Source organism: Anolis sagrei, chromosome 2 (assembly GCF_037176765.1).
Source record: "Anolis sagrei isolate rAnoSag1 chromosome 2, rAnoSag1.mat, whole genome shotgun sequence".
Taxonomy (NCBI): Eukaryota; Metazoa; Chordata; class Lepidosauria; order Squamata; family Dactyloidae; genus Anolis; species Anolis sagrei.
In genome coordinates this window covers 70,336,820-70,342,898 of record NC_090022.1, presented here as the reverse complement: position 1 = coordinate 70,342,898, position 6,079 = coordinate 70,336,820, and the positions used below count along the sequence as shown (strand labels likewise).

General features: G+C 38.8%; 1 protein-coding gene across 1 annotated transcript in view; it reads right to left on the bottom strand.

Moving 5' to 3' along the window:
- Window positions 1-498: 498 nt before the first annotated feature.
- Window positions 499-6,079, bottom strand: part of PCBP4 (poly(rC) binding protein 4) — a 100,754-nt gene continuing 95,173 nt past the window's right edge. The window contains exons 13-14 of the transcript XR_010909162.1: window positions 3,110-3,267; window positions 499-1,067 (exon numbers count right to left, since the gene is read on the bottom strand). The gene's annotated coding sequence lies outside the window, so the exon portion shown is untranslated. The remainder of the gene's footprint in view (window positions 1,068-3,109; window positions 3,268-6,079) is intronic.

Below are 6,079 nucleotides of genomic sequence, written 5' to 3'. Positions count from 1 at the left end.
GACCCTTAAAAAAACTGAGGAAAGCCTAGGGGGTTCCACAGCATCTCTTTCAAGCTCACAGCACAAAATCATCAAATTGAAAGGGACCATAAAGGACAATTAGTCCAATCCCTTCTCTTTCCCAGCATTCCTCACTATTGGCTATGCTCTCATGACATCTGATGGGCTGCATTATACCATTATACCATCTAAATCTAATCTATTAATTCAAAGCATGTATGTATTACATCACAGTCTATAAAGTCCTTCACAGATATGCACAATGGATACAAACATTTACAACAATATACAAAGAAAAACTTAAAAACTTAAAAAATACTCTTTAAAGACTTTATTCAAAGTAATAGAATAACACTAATTATAGACGTTTCTGATGTATGAAGAACAACAACTGAAGAAGGCAAATTGACAGAGAAAAATAGAAGATAAATACTCTATCAAATAATATTTCTCTTTGGAGGACAATGGGAAGTCGTATTTTTATTTTTTTATTCCCCCCCCCCCTTTTTTGTTCCCTTTTTTGTTCAGTTTTTTGTTTTTGTTTCTTTCTCTCCCACTCTTCCTGCCTGTTCGTGTTCTTTCCTTTTCTCTCACTATACCACTATAATGTGTTCCTTCACTTTCACTGTAAACCTTACTTTAAAACAATAAAAACTATTTGGAGAAAATAAACTTAAGAAATCCTCTAGAAGACAATTTAAAACCAACAGGTTAAAATACCCAGAGCTGTTTCATGGACCAAAAGCAAAGCAGAATAAGAATGTTTTGGCTATGAGATGAAACTCGGTTAATTTTGGCAGGGAGTTCTGCAATTGGGGTGTTGCTACAGGGAAAGCCTTGCTTCCTCTCCTGTGTTTTGCAGAAACTCTCACCATCAAACAAGGATGTCATTTGCACATATGAATGAAGTCTTTGCTCACTTGTGGAAGGAATTGTTTTGGCAGATACTGCAAACAAGATGTTCACTTGGCTGGTTCCAAGAAACACATGTTCTTTCTGCTAAAGTAGCTACTCTTGTTTCCAGCAGGTAATAGCTACGGTGGCCTTGCCAAGAGAAGCAGCAGCACCTGTGGGAACACAGTAGCAATGAAAGCGCTTAAAGATGTGCAACTGCAAGTGATGGTTTGTTTGCCAAGACTTCTTTAGCGGCCGTCTGACTTTTTACAGAGCCAATTATGAGAGCCATTGATATGTTCAGTCAAATAAAGCATGGAGAATTAGAAGGGAGCTCAAAAACTGTCTTGTCCAACTTGCTACTCGATTTTAATGTTAAGGCTTACAGATTGAGGCAATCTGACAGTTTCACTTTATTCTGCATTCAGATGTTTTAAAATCTTACATTCTTTCCTGGCATGCAAAAAATTTAGAAAATTTTTCAAAAACCAACGGATAACATCTTTCCATCTGCATGAATCATATTCAAAGTGCTAAGGCACTCTGCATGAAGACAACCAGGTTCTATCTGCCTGCTATACAGATGTTCAAACCTCTCAGGAAAAACAAAGCAGAAGGCAATCCAGATTTGGGTTGCAACTTTTGAGGATGCCTGCCACAGATGTGGGCGAAACATCAGGAGAGAATGCTTCTGGAACATGGCCATACAACCCGGAAAACTCACAGCAACTCAGTGATTCTGGCTATAAAAGTGTTTGACAATACAATCCAGATTTTTTAACAATGAATTTATCTAGAAGGTGGAAACTCTCTGGCAGTATTCCAACTTTCTAATCCTTTTACCTAAGTATTTCCAGATTTATATCCAAGTATTCTGGCTAAACACCAAACTCTATAAAGGACCAGGTAAACTGATGGCAGTAATAGAAAAGTGCTACATTAAACCAAATTGGTAATGTAGTTAACTGTGATAGTTAACTGTAAATAGATTGCATTCAGCTAACTCAACAAAAAGGAAAGAAGAGGTGAGAATTGTGCCCTTCCCATGCAAAACCATGCTGCTGCAGCCTCTCCTAGATTTTGTGTTTTTCCTCACGAAAAACTTTTTCCTAGCCACACATGTCCCGATATTCATCTGTGAAATGATGGAGGGTATGAACACATCCAATTATTTTCTTAAATATTCAGTTAATAACAAAAATACTTTTTGAACATCCAAAGGAGGAATGGAACATTCTATTTTTAAAGTGTTTTTTCCCCTCTTCTGTTTTAAACTTCTACTACTGCGATCACATCTCCTCCTCTTCCTCCTGGTGGTGGTTGCACACAGGATGCTTTCTCTCCTATAGCTCCTTTTTCTTAACCTCTGCTCATTCATGCTCATGGGAAGGAAGCACGGCAGGGTTGCCACCTGCTTTCTTTGAATCTTGCCGAGTGCTTTGCAAACATTTAATTAACTGGACAAACACAGAGGTCTGGGAAACACTGTCTTACATGCAAATAAGTGATAATAGAAAAGAGAAGGAAACAGGGAAAGGAAATACAGATCAAAGATTCTCTCTAGACCAATTCTACAAAAGGTTTAAAAACAGTCTTAGTTGAACCAATAACTGGGAAAGGACATTGCTGACGCTCACTATATAAAATGTTGATATGGTTTGAGATTTGTAAGAGTGATAGCAAATGATTATTACTTATACTCTAACCATATACATAAGCATGTAAAACATTGAGGATATAAATTTTCTACATTTTAAAATGTGGCTAGTGCAGTTTATTTTATTTAGAGATGACAATTTAGGGCCCTTCCACACAGCTACATAACCTAGAATATCAAGACAGAAAATACCACGAGATCTGCTTTGAACTGGATTATCTGAGTCCACACGGTCATATATTCCAGTTCAAAGCAGATAATGTGGGATTTTATTCAGCGGTGCGGAAGGGGCCAGAGAAGTACAAGGAGAGGAATGTCCTTGTTTTATGTGGTAGGAATGAAAGGATTTTGCTCCAAAAGTTAAGACTGTATGGTATAATAGCTACAATATGACTTAAGTCTTAGACCAACTTCCATCCTAGAACACATGAATAAGGGAGAAGATGCTTTCAGTAAAAGTTGGATTTAAAAAAAGAGTATATTATTCTGTAAACACTTTGGGTGCAGTAAGTCAAAGCTTTAATTTAGATTTGCTTCCTCTTTTGCATTGTTACTCACTGTGCTCAGATTTGAATGCTTCTCCGAGATTATTGCCTCAGGATCTGCCATTTCACTTGGCTGCCTATGTAGGAAACAGGTGAAGCAAGTAACTCGCGATCCCAGTCTCTTCGCCAAAGCTCTTTGCTTGGCAAAACCCCCAAATATTTATTTTGAAGCTGAGGAAAGTGCACAAAATGACAACCAAATTAATAAGGGGGATGGAGCAGCTCCTTTGCAATGCTACATTCCTATGTCTCAAAGGTATCCCAATGCCACTTTATTTTTGCAATGGCAAAAATATATGAAGTTTAATGATGACCTGTTATATTTAAAGTTATATTTTGCAAAGCTCCAAGCAGCACTCCTCCTATTGCTTTCTGCCCCAGATGGCTCTTATTTGTGATCTCAATAGGGAACTTCCAGATTCAGATAGAGCATCATAGAACTGCACTGAGCATCAGTTGCTGGGGAATCAAAATCTAACAGAGGGCCAACAACCACGCCACATTGCTGAGCTTCCCAGAAGCTTCCATTTGGAAACAATGTTCAATAGGAGAATGGACTGAATGCCATTCAATAGTGGTTCTGGTTTTATTCCCAACTCTGCAGTGACATGGAACGAGGGGGATATAATCCCAGACACAAAGATAATCTGGTCCCATTTTCCTTGTTTAAACAACAATAAGAGGTGTTTTAAACACACACCACTGCTGCAATGGAGAACTTTTATTTTGAATTATGACTCCCATAACTCCATCTTTTTTGTTATGCTGGCTGGGCCTTTGGGGAGCTGAAGTCCAAGAGACCATTCACCATCCTTGTAGCTAAGGACAATTCTCATTTGAAGGCATACATCACCCCTCACCAAAATCTTTTTACAAGATGATGTATTGTTTTGTACTTGATACCATAAAAAATGGCCAAAATGTATAAAGCTATTTTAAATGTATGTTGTAAATGCGTAGGACTTGTGAAATGTATTATTTATTTATTTATTTACCTTACTTATATACCGCTGTTCTCAGCCCAAAGGCGACTCACAGCGGTTCACAACAAATACGAACAGCAAAAATTCAGTGCTACAGTATAGAAACAGTTAACAACCTAACACATTACACAATTAATAAACAGTTACTACAATACCCATTCACTGTTGTCTCGTCAGCAAAAACATGTTTCAGATTCGTCATCCATTGTTCCATTCCAGTGTTCATTAACCAATCATTACACTAATTATTCGAACGCCTGCTCAAACAGCCAGGTCTTCACCTTTTTGCGGAATACCATTAGAGATGGTGCTAGTCTAATGTCCGTAGGAAGGGCGTTTCACAGCCGAGGAGCCACCACCGAGAAGGCCCTATCTCTCGTCCCCGCCAGCCGAACTTGAGAAGCAGGCGGGATCGAGAGCAGGGTCTCCCTGGAAGATCTCAAAGTCCTGGTGGGTTCATAGGCAGAGATGCATTTATGGAACCAAATACATAGGATGATGCCAAAAATGTGAAAGCTGATGTTAATTGAAACCCTGACTGTACCTATTGGATTGGTGAGGAATGAAATAGATAATAACTATGGAACATTACTACAGTAGGGCCAGTGTGGTGTGGTGTGGTGTGGTGTGGTGGTGTGAGTCCTGGACTGAGACTTTGAAGACCATGGTTCAAATCTCCACTTGGCCATTAATACATACTGGGCAAGTTGCACTCTCTCAAAGGCAAACCCTCTCTGAACAAAACTTGACTAGAATGATTTGAGTCACTATAAGTCAGAAATTACTTGAAGGCACACAAAAGTTAATGAAGACAGCAGCAAGATTACAGTAATGGAGCAAGACCAGTGAGGACTGGGTGCTGAAATGGACAGATTTAGCTGAAATGGACAAATTAATAACAATGGTCTGAGAAAAATCATTGGCAACATTTATGTCAGACTAAGAAACTTTAACTGGCAATTTGCAAAAAGAAGAAGAAGAAGAAGAAGAAGAAGAAGAAGAAGAAGGAAAGAAAGAAAGAAAAAGAAAAAGAAAGAAAGAGGAAAAAGAAAGAGAGAGAGAGAGAAAGTAAGAAAGTAACATGTTAACTGGAGTCTTTGATCATCAGTAGATTTGGTAAAGCAATAGAAGTATGAATGATAATATTACACACAAACACACACACACACTTCACTTATACAGCTTTTCTCACCCGGGGGGGGGGGGGGGTGGTGTTCAAAGTTGTTTCCAACGTAATTATGGCAAAATTTAATATGTCACATACAGAAACCTAACATAACGACAATAACATATAATTATCTATTAAATCATAACTCATAACATCATTTAACATGAAAACATGGATTTAAAAAACATATCAATATAGACATTAAAATCACACAATCCAACAATTGTAGTCCAGGCCATTCCAAATATCGTATCAATTGCACATAATCCCTGATCATTCCTTGTACTGCTTACTGCCCAAAGGCTTGGTCCCATAGCCAAGTTTTTACTTTTCTTCTGAAGGCCAGGAGGGAGGGCCCTGATCTAATTTCATTGGGGAGGGAGTTCCATAGCCAAGGAGCTGCCACTGAGAAGGCCCTGTCTCTCATCACCACCAGTCACACTTGCGAGGGAGATGGAACTGAAAGCAGGGTCTCACCAGATGATCTTAATCTCTGAGCGAGTTCATAGAGGGAGATACATTTGGACAGGTAAGCTGAGCTGGAACCTTTTAGGGCTTTATAAGCTAAAGCCAGCACTTTGAATTGTGCTCGGTAGCAGACTGGCAGTCAGTGGAGCTGGCATAACAGGCGGGTTGTATGCTCCCTGTACCCCGCTCCAGTGAGTAATCTGGCTGCTACCCGTTGGACAAATTGAAGCTTCTGAACAGTCTTCACAGGCAACCACACATTGCCTGTTTATGTATAAACATTGTTAGAAAGGTTGGAGGGCAAACGTAAATTCCTGAAACTTTTTGAGGTTTACTATTAAGAATAGTAAAAAAAAAAAAAAAA